Below are 13,177 nucleotides of genomic sequence, written 5' to 3' on the forward strand. Positions count from 1 at the left end.
TTCCAATGTGATAGCGAAACCTTCTATATCACAGTGGTTTCTAAGATCTATTTTAAGTTCTTTGCCATCAGTGAGATGACATAGTTTACAAAGTGTGTAAAATTATCACTGAAGATCTTTTCAGGAATTTCAAATCTAGAAATGAGTTATTTTACGCGTGATTTTGCTACTGAGAGTGCATCTGCTTGTGCACATGGAAATATTTCAGACCATTTGGTAAAAACCTCTGTTGTCACTGAGCAGAATCGTTTCCCTTAACATTAATTTAGTTCAATGAAATCTACACAATAATGAAATAATGAAATCCAAACAAATATGTTGAAAAAGATACACTGGCTTAGGGAATTATCTTCGTTTTGGTCTTAGATTGCCCTGTGGAATGTATTTTGCACATATTTGACCTGCTAGACAAAACTTTATTCATTTATTTATTCTAAAAAAAAAAATTCAATAATTAGTAAAACCATATGCTGTAAAAACCTTGTTCATTATTGCTTCCATCCCTCCTGTTGAGACATGACATGGTCCGTGGCTCAATACTGCAGCATATTTAAACAAATTCTTTGGCAGTATGGTTTTCCTTCCGGTCATTCATACGAGTCTATTGTAGATGGCAATTGAATAACATCTAATAATGCTAAAATATTTGTAGTTTATACATTTAGCTGTGGATGTCAACATACCTGTTTTTCCAATGCTGTGTTAACACATGTACAGTTGAGAAGGCATACTGACTGTCAGTGTAAACGTTAACAACCTTTTTGTTATTTAATTTACAAGCTTCAGTTAAAGCTACCAATTCGACTGCTTGAACAGAGTAATTTTTTGGTAGTGGTTGTTTTAAGAAAACTTCAGTTTCTGTTACTACTGCAAATCCTGTAGCATTTGTGCCATCAGGGTTTTTTGCTTGACCTGTTGAATAAATATAGTTATTTCTGCATTTTCATAACGTATATCAGTTAAGTCTGGCCTGGGTAAAACACTGATGGTTATTTCTGACATGCAATCATGAGGCTTTCCATCTGTGGGGTAGGTAGCAGTGTGGATGGATTAAGTGTAGCACATCTCTCGACAACAAGGTGTGGCTGTGAAAGAAGAACTCTTATGTAGGAGAGATGTCTGGTAAAGATATTTTGTTAAGTAACCATATCACAGCCACTGCATGAGGTACCTTAAGTGTTAATGGGTGAAATAACACCATTATTGTTGATGCCTGCACTGCCAATGGCTTCTGGCCATTGATTCAAAAGTACGATCTCGTCCCTTTTTCCCCCTTTCAGTGGACACTGGCCCCTAATTACCGCAATTCAGCAGGGGGTCTTTCATTAGGAGTACTGGACTCCCCCGTGCACGGTTTCAGCTCCGACCCTGGAAAGCGGAAAAAACGTTGAGATCTGGTTTGAGGACCCAATTGTTGAGAAAAGTCTCTCAATGAGACTCAGAGTTGCTGGAGTCAGTTAATGCAAATGTTTAATCTTGCAGCAAGTTCAAGAATGTGTGTGTGTATGGGTGTATGTGTGTGAACGTGTGTGAGTTTGTGTGTGTGAGAGTTTAAAGAACCTGTTATCCACAGGCAGGTCTTAACTAGTATGGCACAGGTCCAGCCTGTCTCATCTTTTTTGGAAGGTCCAGCGCTCGGCCGTAACCCTTCTGTCTGTTTGGACTCTCACATACATTCGGTTAATCATAGAAAAATGAGAACAAAACTTTTTAGCCCCTTAAATTCATAAAACAGACATGGTGCAGTTATTTCCATTCTAGAAAATAAGAGTAATCACCACCATTCCTATAAATTCTGGATATTCTAACAATCTGAATCTTTTTTAAATGTTCGATGAAGCCCATTGCTGTTCTGTTTAGAGACTCAGCTGATCATAAACCAAGTTTTGCTCTTGAACCAAGCTTCTAAACTCTTCACCTTTTTCATTTCTCAGTTAGTATTCACTTTAAAACTGATTAAAAGAAAAATTAAATGAATGCCTATCAACAAATGTGGGATCTAAACTCTAGTGCTTTCTCTAAAATAATTTCTTTTCTCAATTCAGAAATGTATGTGTGTAAGTCACAACACCCGTGACACCAAAACGGCTTTCTTTTCTCTCTTTTCTCTACACTCTGCACTGTGAGCACACACACCAAATCAGAAAGGACTGTGGGGACACAAAACCGCTCTCTCTCTTTTTTTTTTGATTGTGTGCCAGGGCGTTGTCTCACGTATTAGATTATGCTTAAGATACGAATGGGTTTATCAGTCACATCAGAATCCATACATACTGATCCTCCAATAATAAAATGGTCGGATCTTATCAAACACACTTTGTTTCTTGTGACAAGTCAGCGAAACAGCGTATACACGTCAAGACACTGAATCAAGTTTGCCACAAGAACTCATAAGTTTGGCAGTATTGCTCTGCCGTCAGCAATCATACACCCATTTTATTTTCATGAGACATGTGCAGGCACCTGTTCATCTACTGTTCTATCACTATGAATTAGTTTATCTATTATCAATAAGGATACTTCTACAACTACTATCAAAGTATGTCCGGACTTCTTATGTTGTCAGTTGCTATATATGAATAAGTGGGTTGCTACTGAAAAGCATTAAGCATGTCACACAGCCCAAACATATAACATTTCAGGACACACCACACAGTTAACAACCACAGTGAAGCGTGTCAAAGCCCAAACATGTAACATTCAACAGGACACTTACACAACACATTCAAATCAAACAGTCAGACAACATACAAGAACATATACACCAGCCGGCATTGCTCCCTGCCTATTTTCCTACAACTCACTATGTGTGCGCACACCTTTATTCACAAACTCTTCAACTTATACTCTTTTACCGAAGCTGCTACAGCTCGATAAGCCAAATACCCTTAGATCCTATTTCGGTGAATTTGACATCTGCCTTGTATGTAACAGATTAGCGGTTTAGCAGTTTTAATTTAGTTTGAGTGAAGGAATTCATTTTATAGCAAAATCCGAAATCGTGAAGAACTCATGAAAGTAAGCTTATTCTCGGATTCCTGAAACTTTAGATTTGCTCTTTCTTTTACTGCAAAGTACAACGTTGAGCAGCACTAATGAGTTGTTTCTATTTTTGGCAGGCTTTACCTTTGCGGATGAAGCCCTTTCTGTCTGTGCAAAAGAAATCTTGTTACTGTGCAGAGTGACTTCTCTGAGTAGAGTCGCCTTACTTGTTGCGACTGTGCCGATGTTCGAAGCTGGAGTGCAAAGTTGTTGCTTGAATGGTGCTCACTGGAGCGTGTGGTAGTGTAAAGTTATACCATTTAAAAGGGCTGAAGAGTGCTTAGTGCAGCGGGTGGGCGGAGGTGCAAAGTGACACTATGGCCATAAAAAGAACACCGCTACAAGTGCGCATTGTGCCAGGAAGGGCCCTCGGACGTGAACCAGTGGACAGTTATCGCTTCTCGGCCTTTTGGCTAAGATCAAGTGTAACATCTGTTCTTATCAGTTTAATGTCTGATATGTCCTCTATGCGAGGACTACATATTAAATGGATTTTTATCAATAGGAGTTGAAAAAGGAGCTTGCTCCGTTCACTCCAAGCATCGACCCGGTACTGCAGTGCCGCTGGGAACGGTGCGCTCTCCTCTGCTCTTGTGAAAAAGCAAACAGCGGTGCAGGATGGAAGTTTCAGGGAGCCTAAGATGAAACTTTCTTTTAATCTGCTGAGAAAAGAGAGTGAATGCGAAGCAGACTTTAACACGGCTCTGGGAGCGAGCCGAGTGCGGGCTAACCGGGAGAATTGCTTGAAAGAAACGCGACACCGAATGAGCAGTCAGAACAAAGCCTCAATACGGTGTTCCCGTGTTGTTTGTGGCTGCCTTGTCTTTTGCACAGAGTAAAAGACAAGGCAGCCATCAAATAGGGCCCGATTGTTCCTACTTGGTCAGCCGAGGAGCAAGGGGGGGGAGCAAGCATCTCAACCAAGCAAAGCTCACCATGGGGAAGGTGGCTATGCCAACTAGCCTGATGCCCTGCTCCCGCAGTGATGGATAATCGTACACTGGTTTCTCTTCATAATGTACAAGTCCTTCGCCCTTTACTAAAGACTTCCGTGGAGAGCAGCACTAATGAATTGTTTCTATTTTTGGCAGGCTTTACCTTTGCGGGTGAAGCCCTTTCTGTCTGTGCAAAAGAAATCTTGTTACTGTGCAGAGTGACTTCTCTGAGTAGAGTCGCCTTACTTGTTGCGACTGTGCCGATGTTGCTTGAATGGTGCTCGCTGGAGCGTGCGGTAGTGTAAAGTTATACCATTTAAAAGGGTTGAAGAGTGCTCAGTGCAGCGGGTGGGCGGAGGTGCAAAGTGACACTATGGCCATAAAACGAACACCGCTACAAGTGCGCATTGTGCCAGGAAGGGCCCTCGGACGTGAACCAGTGGACAGATATCGCTTCTCGGCCTTTTGGCTAAGATCAAGTGTAGTATCTGTACTTATCAGTTTAATATGTGATATGTCTATGCGAGGACTACATATTAAATGGATTTTTATCAATGGGAGTTGAAAAAGGAGCTTGCTCCGTTCACTCCAAGCATCGACCCGGTACTGCAGTGCCGCTGGGAACGGTGCGCTCTCCTCTGCTCTTGTGAAAAAGCAAACAGCGGTGCAGGATGGAAGTTTCTTTTAATCTGCTGAGAAAAGAGAGTGAATGCGAAGCAGACTTTAACACGGCTCTGGGAGCGAGCCGAGTGCGGGCTAACCAGGAGAATTGCTTGAAAGAAACGCGACACCGAATGAGCGGTCAGAACAAAGCCTCAATACGGTGTTCCTGTGGTGTTTTTATAAAATGCGGTGTAAAAAAAGGTGTGAATGCCCCATAGAAAACTAAAAGGTGGAGCGGAAGTGTTCGGCTGCAAGAAGGTGTGAATGTCCGACTATATTTGGTGAAAAGCAGGTGAAGCAAGGTCTGAATGCCCAACCTTACATCATCAAAAGCGAGATCAGAGGTTTTTGGCTGCAAGAAGGCCATAGTTTGCCAAAAGCGGGTAAGGTGCGAATGATCGGCTAAATATCAACAAAAGTGGGGGCAGAGGTCTTCGGATGCAAGTGGGTGTGAATATCCCACCATACAAGTATGGTGGAGAGGAAGCTGTGAATGGCCGACCATAGTTTGCAAAAAGCGGGTAAGAAAAGGTGCGAATGTCCAACCATACATGATCAAAACAGGGAGCGGAGGTGTTTGGCTGCGACAAGGTGTGAATGTCCACCCATAATTAATGAAAAGCGGGCAACAAGTAGGTTCGAATGCCCAACCATACATCATCAAAAGCAGGAGTGGATGTGTTCGGCTACAAGAAGGTTTGAATGTCCGAGCATAGTTTGTAAAAAGCGGGTAAGAAAAGGTTCGAATGCCCGAACATACACCATCAAAAGAGGGAGCGGAGGTGTTCCGCTGTAAGACGGTGTGAATGTCCGACCATAGTTGGTAAAAAGTGGGTATGAAAAGGTTCGAATGCCCAAATTCGGCTGCAAAAAACTGTGTTCGGCTGCAAAAAGGTGTGAATGTTCGACTAAATTTTGTAAAAAGCGGGTAAGACAAGGTGCGAATGCCTGACAATGTATGATCAAAAGCGGTAGCGGAGGTGTTCAGCTGCAAGAAGGTCTAAATGTCCATTTTTAATTGCTAGAAAACATGAAAGAAAATTTTCGAAAATCAATCCGCACATGATCATAAGTGGGAGAGGTGTTCAGCTGCAAGAAGGTGTGAATGTCCTACCACAATTGCTGAAAAATGTGTTAGAAACGGTAAGAATGCCGGACCATACATCATCAAAAGCTAGAGAGGTGGTGTTCGGCTGCAAGTAGGTGTGAATGTCTGACTAAAGTTCAAATATATTAACAAAAGCGGGAGGAGAGGTCTTCGGATGAGTGGTTGAGAATTTCCAACCATAATCTATAAAATGCGGTGAAAAAAAAGGTGTGATAGATACCTAAAAGGTGGAGCGGAAGTGTTCGGCTGCAAGAAGGTGTGAATGTTATATATATAGTTGGTGAAAAGCAGGAAAAGCAAGGTCTGAATGCCCAATCTTACATCATCAAAAGCGAGATCAGAGGTGTTTGGCGGCAAGAAAACGGGTAAGGTGTGAATGACCGACTAAATATCAACAAAAGTGGGGGCGGAGGTCTTCGGATGCAAGTGGGTGTGAATATCCCACCATACAAGTATGGTGGAGAGGAAGCTGTGAATGGCCGACCATAGTTTGCAAAAAGCGGGTGAGAAAAGGTGCGAATGTCCAACCATACATGATCAAAACAGGGAGCGGAGGTGTTTGGCTGCGACAAGGTGTGAATGTCCACCCATAATTAATGAAAAGCGGGCAACAAGTAGGTTCGAATGCCCAACCATACATCAACAAAAGCAGGAGTGGATGTGTTTGGCTACAAGAAGGTTTGAATGTCCGAGCATAGTTTGTAAAAAGCGGGTAAGAAAAGGTGCGAATGCCCGACAAAGTATGATCAAAAGAGGGAGTGGAGGTTTTCGGCTACAAGAAGGTTTGAATGTACGACCATAGTTTGTAAAAAGTGGGTAATAAAAGGTGCGAATGCCCGAACATACACCATCAAAAGAGGGAGCGGAGGTGTTCCGCTGAAAGACGGTGTGAATGTCCGACCATAGTTGGTAAAAAGCGGGTAAGAAAAGGTTCGAATGCCCGAATATATACCATCAAAAGCGGAAGCGGAGGTGTTCGGCTGTAAGAAGTTGTGAACGTCCGACCAAAGTTTGTAAAAAGCAGTTAAGAAAAGGTGCGAATATCCAACCAAACATAATCAAAAGTGGGAGCAGAGCTGTTCGACTGCAAGTAGGTGTGAATGTCCACCCATAATTCCTGAAAAATGGGTAAGAAAAGGTGCGAATGCCCAACCATACATCATCAAAAGAAGAAGTGGATGTGTTCTGCTACAAGAAGGTTTGAATGTCCGACCATAGTTTGTGAAAAGTGGGTAAGAAAAAGTTTGAATGCCCGAACATACACCATCAAAAGAGGGAGCGGAGGTGTTCCGCTGTAAGACGGTGTGAATGTCCGACCATAATTGGTAAAAAGCGGGTAAGAAAAGGTTAAAATACCCGACTGTACACAATCAATAGCGGGAGCGGAGTTGTTCAGCTACAAGAAGGTGTGAAAGTCCGACCATGGTTTGTAAAACGCGGGTAAGACAAGGTGCGAATGCCCGACAATGTATGATCAAAAGAGGGAGCGGAGGTGTTCGGCTGCAAGGTCTGAATTTCCAACCATAATTTGTAAACACCGTTGAAGAAAAGCCTCGAAAGCCCGACTATACACCATCAAAAGCGGGAGCAGAGGTGTTCAGCTGCACACAATCAGGTTTTTGCAAATTATGATCTGACATTCACACATGCTTTTGATGATGTATGGTTGGGCATTCGCACCTTTTTTTACCCATTTTTCAGGAATTATGGGTGGACATTCACACCTTCTTGCAGCTGAACACCTCCTCTCCCGCATATGATCATGTGCGGTTTTATATTCGAAAATTTTCTTTCATTTTTTCTAGCAATTATTGATGGACATTCAGACCTTCTTGCAGCTGAACCCCTCTGCTGCCGCTTTTGATGGTGTATAGTCGGGCTTTCGAGCCTTTTCTTCCCCGGTTTTTACAAATTATGGTTGGAAATTCAGACCTTCTTTTAGCCGAAAACCTCCGCTCCCTCTTTTGATCATACATTGTCGGGCATTCGCACCTTTTCTTACCCGCTATTTACAAAAAATGGTCGGCCATTCACACCTTCTTGTAGCCGAACACATTCGCTCCCGCTATTGATTGTGTACAGTCGGGTATTTTAACCAACTACGGTCGGACATTCACACCTTCTTATGGCGGAACACCTCCGCTCCCTCTTTTGATGGTGTATGTTCGGGCATTCGAACCTTTTCTTACCCGCTTTTTACAAACTATGCTCGGACATTCAAACCTTCTTGTAGCCGAACACATCCAGTCCTGCTTTTGATGATGTATGGTTGGGCATTCGCACCTTTTTTTTTACCCATTTTTGAGGAATTATGGGTGGACATTCACACCTTCTTGCAGCTGAACACCTCCTCTCCCACTTATGATCATGTGCGGTTGGATATTCGAAAAAAATTTTTCATGTTTTCTAGCAATTATTGATGGACATTCAGACCTTCTTGCAGCTGAACACCTCCGCTCCCGCTTTTGATGGTGTATAGTTGGGCTTCCGAGCCTTTTCTTCCCCGGTTTTTACAAATTATGGTTGGACATTTAGACCTTCTTGCAGCCGAAAACCTCTGTTCCCTCTTTTGATCATACATTGTCGGGCATTTGCACCTTTTCTTACCCGCTTTTTACCAATTATGGTCGGATATTCACACCTTCTTACAGCGGAAAACCTCCGCTCCCTTTTTTGATCATTTATGGTCTGGCAATACTACCTTTTCTTACCCGTTTTTGAGTAATTATGGCTGGACATTCACACCTTCTTGCAGCGAAACACCTCCGCTCCCTCTTTTCATTTGTGTATGTAAGGGCATTCGAACCTTTTCTTACCCGCCTTTTACAAACTATGGTCGGACATTCAAACCTTCTTGTGGCCGAACACATCCACTTCTGCTTTTGATGATGTATAGTTGGGCATTCACACCTTTTCTTACCCATTTTTCAGTAATTATTGGTGGACTTTCACACCTTCTTGTAGCCGAACAACTCCGCTTCCGCTATTGATTGTGTACAGTCGGGTTTTTTTAATCTTTTATTACCCGCTTTTTACCAACTATGGTCGGACATTCGCAGCATCTTACAGCGGAACACCTCCGCTCCCTCTTTTGATGGTGTATGTTCGGGCATTCGAACTTTTTCTTACCCACTTTTTACAAACTATGGTCGGACATTCAAACCTTCTTGTTGCAGAACACATCCACTTCTTCTTTTGATGATGTATGGTTGGGCATTCGCACCTTTTCTTACCCATTTTTGAGGAATTATGGGTGGACATTCACACCTTCTTGCAGCTGAACACCTCTTCTCCCACTTATGATCATGTGCGGTTGGATATTCGAAATTTTTTTTTCATGTTTTCTAGCAATTATTGATGGACATTCAGACCTTCTTGCAGCTGAACACCTCCGCTCCCGCTTTTGATGGTGTATAGTTGGGCTTCGGAGCCTTTTCTTCCCCGGTTTTTACAAATTATGGTTGGACATTTAGACCTTCTTGCAGCCGAAAACCTCCGCTCCCTCTTTTGATCATACATTGTCGGGCATTTGCACCTTTTCTTACCCGCTTTTTACCAATTATGGTCGGATATTCACACCTTCTTACAGCGGAAAACCTCCGCTCCCTTTTTTGATCATTTATGGTCTGGCAATACTACCTTTTCTTACCCGTTTTTGAGTAATTATGGCTGGACATTCACAGCTTCTTGCAGCCGAACACCTCTTCTCCCGCTTTTGATGATGAATGGTCCGGCATTCTTACCTTTTCTAACACATTTTTCAGCAATTATTGTCGGTCATTCACACCTTTCTCATCAGCTTTTTGCAAATTATGATCTGACATTCACACCTACTTGCAGCCGAACACCTCGGCTTCCGCTTTTGATGGTGTATATTTTGGCATTCGAACCTTTTCTTACCCGCTTTTTACCAACTATGGTCGGACATTCACACCTTCTTACAGCGGAACACCTCCGCTCCCTCTTTTGATGGTGTATGTTCTGGCATTCGAACCTTTTCTCACCCACTTTTTACAAACTATGCTCGGACATTCACACCTTCTTGCAGCGAAACACCTCCGCTCCCTCTTTTGATTATGTATGTACGGGCATTCGAACCTTTTCTTACCCGCCTTTTACAAACTATGGTCGGACATTCAAACCTTCTTGTGGCCGAACACATCCACTTCTGCTTTTGATGATGTATAGTTGGGCATTCACACCTTTTCTTACCCATTTTTCAGTAATTATTGGTGGACTTACACACCTTCTTGTAGCCGAACAACTCCGCTTCCGCTATTGATTGTGTACAGTCGGGTTTTTTAACCTTTTTTTACCCGCTTTTTACCAACTATGGTCGGACATTCGCAGCATCTTACAGCGGAACACCTCCGCTCCCTCTTTTGATGGTGTATGTTCGGGCATTCGAACTTTTTCTTACCCACTTTTTACAAACTATGGTCGGATATTCAAACCTTCTTGTAGCAGAACACATCCACTTCTTCTTTTGATGATGTATGGTTGGGCATTCGCACCTTTTCTTACCCATTTTTCAGGAATTATGGGTGGACATTCACACCTACTTGCAGTCGAACAGCTCTGCTCCCACTTTTGATTATGTTTGGTTGGATATTCGAACCTTTTCTTAACTGCTTTTTACAAACTTTGGTCGGACATTCACAACTTCTTACAGCCGAACACCTCCGCTTCCGTTTTGATGGTATATATTCGGGCATTCGAACCTTTTCTTACCCGCTTTTTACCAACTATGGTCGGACATTCACACCGTCTTTCAGCGGAACACCTCCGCTCCCTCTTTTGATGGTGTATGTTCGGGCATTCGAACCTTTTCTTACCCGCTTTTTACAAACTATGCTCGGACATTCAAACCTTCTTGTAGCCGAACACATCCACTCCTGCTTTTGATGATGTATGGTTGGGCATTCGAACCTACTTGTTGCCCGCTTTTCATTAATTATGGGTGGACATTCACACCTTGTCGCAGCAAAACACCTCCGCTCCCTGTTTTGATCATGTATGGTTGGACATTCGCACCTTTTCTCACCCGCTTTTTGCAAACTATGGTCGGCCATTCACAGCTTCCTCTCCACCATACTTGTATGGTGGGATATTCACACCCACTTGCATCCGAAGACCTCCGCCCCCACTTTTGTTGATATTTAGCCGATCATTCGCACCTTACCCGCTTTTGGCAAACTATGGCCTTCTTGCAGCCAAAAACCTCTTATCTCGCTTTTGATGATGTAAGGTTGGGCATTCAGACCTTGCTTCACCTGCTTTTCACCAAATATAGTCGGACATTCACACCTTCTTGCAGCCGAACACTTCCGCTCCACCTTTTAGTTTTCTATGGGGCATTCACACCTTTTTTTACACCGCATTTTATAAAAACACCACAAGAACACCGTATTGAGATTTTGTTCTGACCGCTCATTCGGTGTCGCGTATCTTTCAAGCAATTCTCCTGGTTAGCCCGCACTCGGCTCGCTACCAGAGCCGTGTTAAAGTCTGCTTCGCATTCACTCTCTTTTCTCAGCAGATTAAAAGAAACTTCCATCCTGCACCGCTGTTTGCTTTTTCACAAGAGCAGAGGAGAGCGCACCGTTCCTTTTTCAAATCCTATTGATAAAAATCCATTTAATATGTAGTCCTTGCATAGACATATCACATATTAAACTGATAAGTACAGATACTACACTTGATCTTAGCCAAAAGGCCGAGAAGCGATATCTGTCCACTGGTTCACGTCCGAGGGCCCTTCCTGGCACAATGCGCACTTGTAGCGGTGTTCTTTTTATGGCCATAGTGTCACTTTGCACCTCCGCCCACCCGCTGCACTGAGCACTCTTCAACCCTTTTAAATGGTATAACTTTACACTACCGCACGCTCCAGCGAGCACCATTCAAGCAACATCGGCACAGTCGCAACAAGTAAGGCGACTCTACTCAGAGAAGTCACTCTGCACAGTAACAAGATTTCTTTTGCACAGACAGAAAGGGCTTCACCCGCAAAGGTAAAGCCTGCCAAAAATAGAAACAATTCATTAGTGCTGCTCTCCACGGAAGTCTTTAGTAAAAGGCGAAAGACTTGTACATTATGAAGAGAAACCAGTGTACGATTATCCATCACTGCGGGAGCATGGCATCAGGCTAGTTGGCATAGCCACCTTCCCCATGGTGAGCTTTGCTTGGTTGAGACGCTTGCTCCCCCCCTTGCTCCTCGGCTGACCAAGTAGGAACAATCGGGCCCTATTCGATGGCTGCCTTGTCTTTTACTCTGTGCAAAAGACAAGGCAGCCACAAACAACACAGGAACACCGTATTGAGGCTTTGTTCTGACTGCTCATTCGGTGTCGCGTTTCTTTCAAGCAATTGTCCCGGTTAGCCCGCACTCGGCTCGCTCCCAGAGCCGTGTTAAAGTCTGCTTCGCATTCACTCTCTTTTCTCAGCAGATTAAAAGAAACTTCCATCCTGCACCGCTGTTTGCTTTTTCACAAGAGCAGAGGAGAGCGCACCGTTCCCAGCGGCACTGCAGTACCGGGTCGATGCTTGGAGTGAACGGAGCAAGCTCCTTTTTCAACTCCTATTGATAAAAATCCATTTAATATGTAGTCCTCGCATAGAGGACATATCAGACATTAAACTGATAAGAACAGATACTACACTTGATCTTAGCCAAAAGGCCGAGAAGCGATAACTGTCCACTGGTTCACGTCCGAGGGCCCTTCCTGGCACAATGCGCACTTGTAGCGGTGTTCTTTTTATGGCCATAGTGTCACTTTGCACCTCCGCCCACCCGCTGCACTGAGCACTCTTCAGCCCTTTTAAATGGTATAACTTTACACTACCACACGCTCCAGCGAGCACCATTCAAGCAACAACTTTGCACTCCAGCTTCGAACATCGGCACAGTCGCAACAAGTAAGGCGACTCTACTCAGAGAAGTCACTCTGCACAGTAACAAGATTTCTTTTGCACAGACAGAAAGGGCTTCATCCGCAAAGGTAAAGCCTGCCAAAAATAGAAACAACTCATTAGTGCTGCTCAACGTTGTACTTTGCAGTAAAAGAAAGAGCAAATCTAAAGTTTCAGGAATCCGAGAATAAGCTTACTTTCATGAGTTCTTCACGATTTCGGATTTTGCTATAAAATGAATTCCTTCACTCAAACTAAATTAAAACTGCTAAACCGCTAATCTGTTACATACAAGGCAGATGTCAAATTCACCGAAATAGGATCTAAGGGTATTTGGCCAATCGAGCTGTAGCAGCTTCGGTAAAAGAGTATAAGTTGAAGAGTTTGTGAATAAAGGTGTGCGCACACATAGTGAGTTGTAGGAAAATAGGCAGGGAGCAATGCCGGCTGGGGTATATGTTCTTGTATGTTGTCTGACTGTTTGATTTGAATGTGTTGTGTAAGTGTCCTGTTG

General features: G+C 43.4%; 6 non-coding genes across 6 annotated transcripts; 3 read left to right on the top strand and 3 right to left on the bottom strand.

The window, feature by feature from the left end:
• The first annotated feature begins 3,435 nt into the window (after nucleotides 1–3,435).
• LOC140285660 (U2 spliceosomal RNA) lies at nucleotides 3,436–3,626 on the top strand. The gene has a single exon (XR_011910645.1). It is a non-coding gene; the product is annotated as a U2 spliceosomal RNA (small nuclear RNA).
• A 411-nt stretch (nucleotides 3,627–4,037) lies between these two features.
• LOC140285658 (U5 spliceosomal RNA) lies at nucleotides 4,038–4,151 on the top strand. The gene has a single exon (XR_011910643.1). It is a non-coding gene; the product is annotated as a U5 spliceosomal RNA (small nuclear RNA).
• A 275-nt stretch (nucleotides 4,152–4,426) lies between these two features.
• Nucleotides 4,427–4,614, top strand: LOC140285669 (U2 spliceosomal RNA). Its single transcript, XR_011910653.1, has one exon. It is a non-coding gene; the product is annotated as a U2 spliceosomal RNA (small nuclear RNA).
• Nucleotides 4,615–11,290: 6,676 nt separating this feature from the next.
• LOC140285687 (U2 spliceosomal RNA) lies at nucleotides 11,291–11,476 on the bottom strand. The gene has a single exon (XR_011910670.1). It is a non-coding gene; the product is annotated as a U2 spliceosomal RNA (small nuclear RNA).
• A 275-nt stretch (nucleotides 11,477–11,751) lies between these two features.
• Nucleotides 11,752–11,865, bottom strand: LOC140285707 (U5 spliceosomal RNA). The gene has a single exon (XR_011910687.1). It is a non-coding gene; the product is annotated as a U5 spliceosomal RNA (small nuclear RNA).
• A 387-nt stretch (nucleotides 11,866–12,252) lies between these two features.
• Nucleotides 12,253–12,443, bottom strand: LOC140285655 (U2 spliceosomal RNA). The gene has a single exon (XR_011910641.1). It is a non-coding gene; the product is annotated as a U2 spliceosomal RNA (small nuclear RNA).
• Nucleotides 12,444–13,177: the final 734 nt, after the last annotated feature.

Source organism: Leuresthes tenuis, unplaced genomic scaffold (assembly GCF_036924035.1).
Source record: "Leuresthes tenuis unplaced genomic scaffold, fLeuTen1.0.hap1 SCAF_50, whole genome shotgun sequence".
NCBI classification, from domain to species: Eukaryota; Metazoa; Chordata; class Actinopteri; order Atheriniformes; family Atherinopsidae; genus Leuresthes; species Leuresthes tenuis.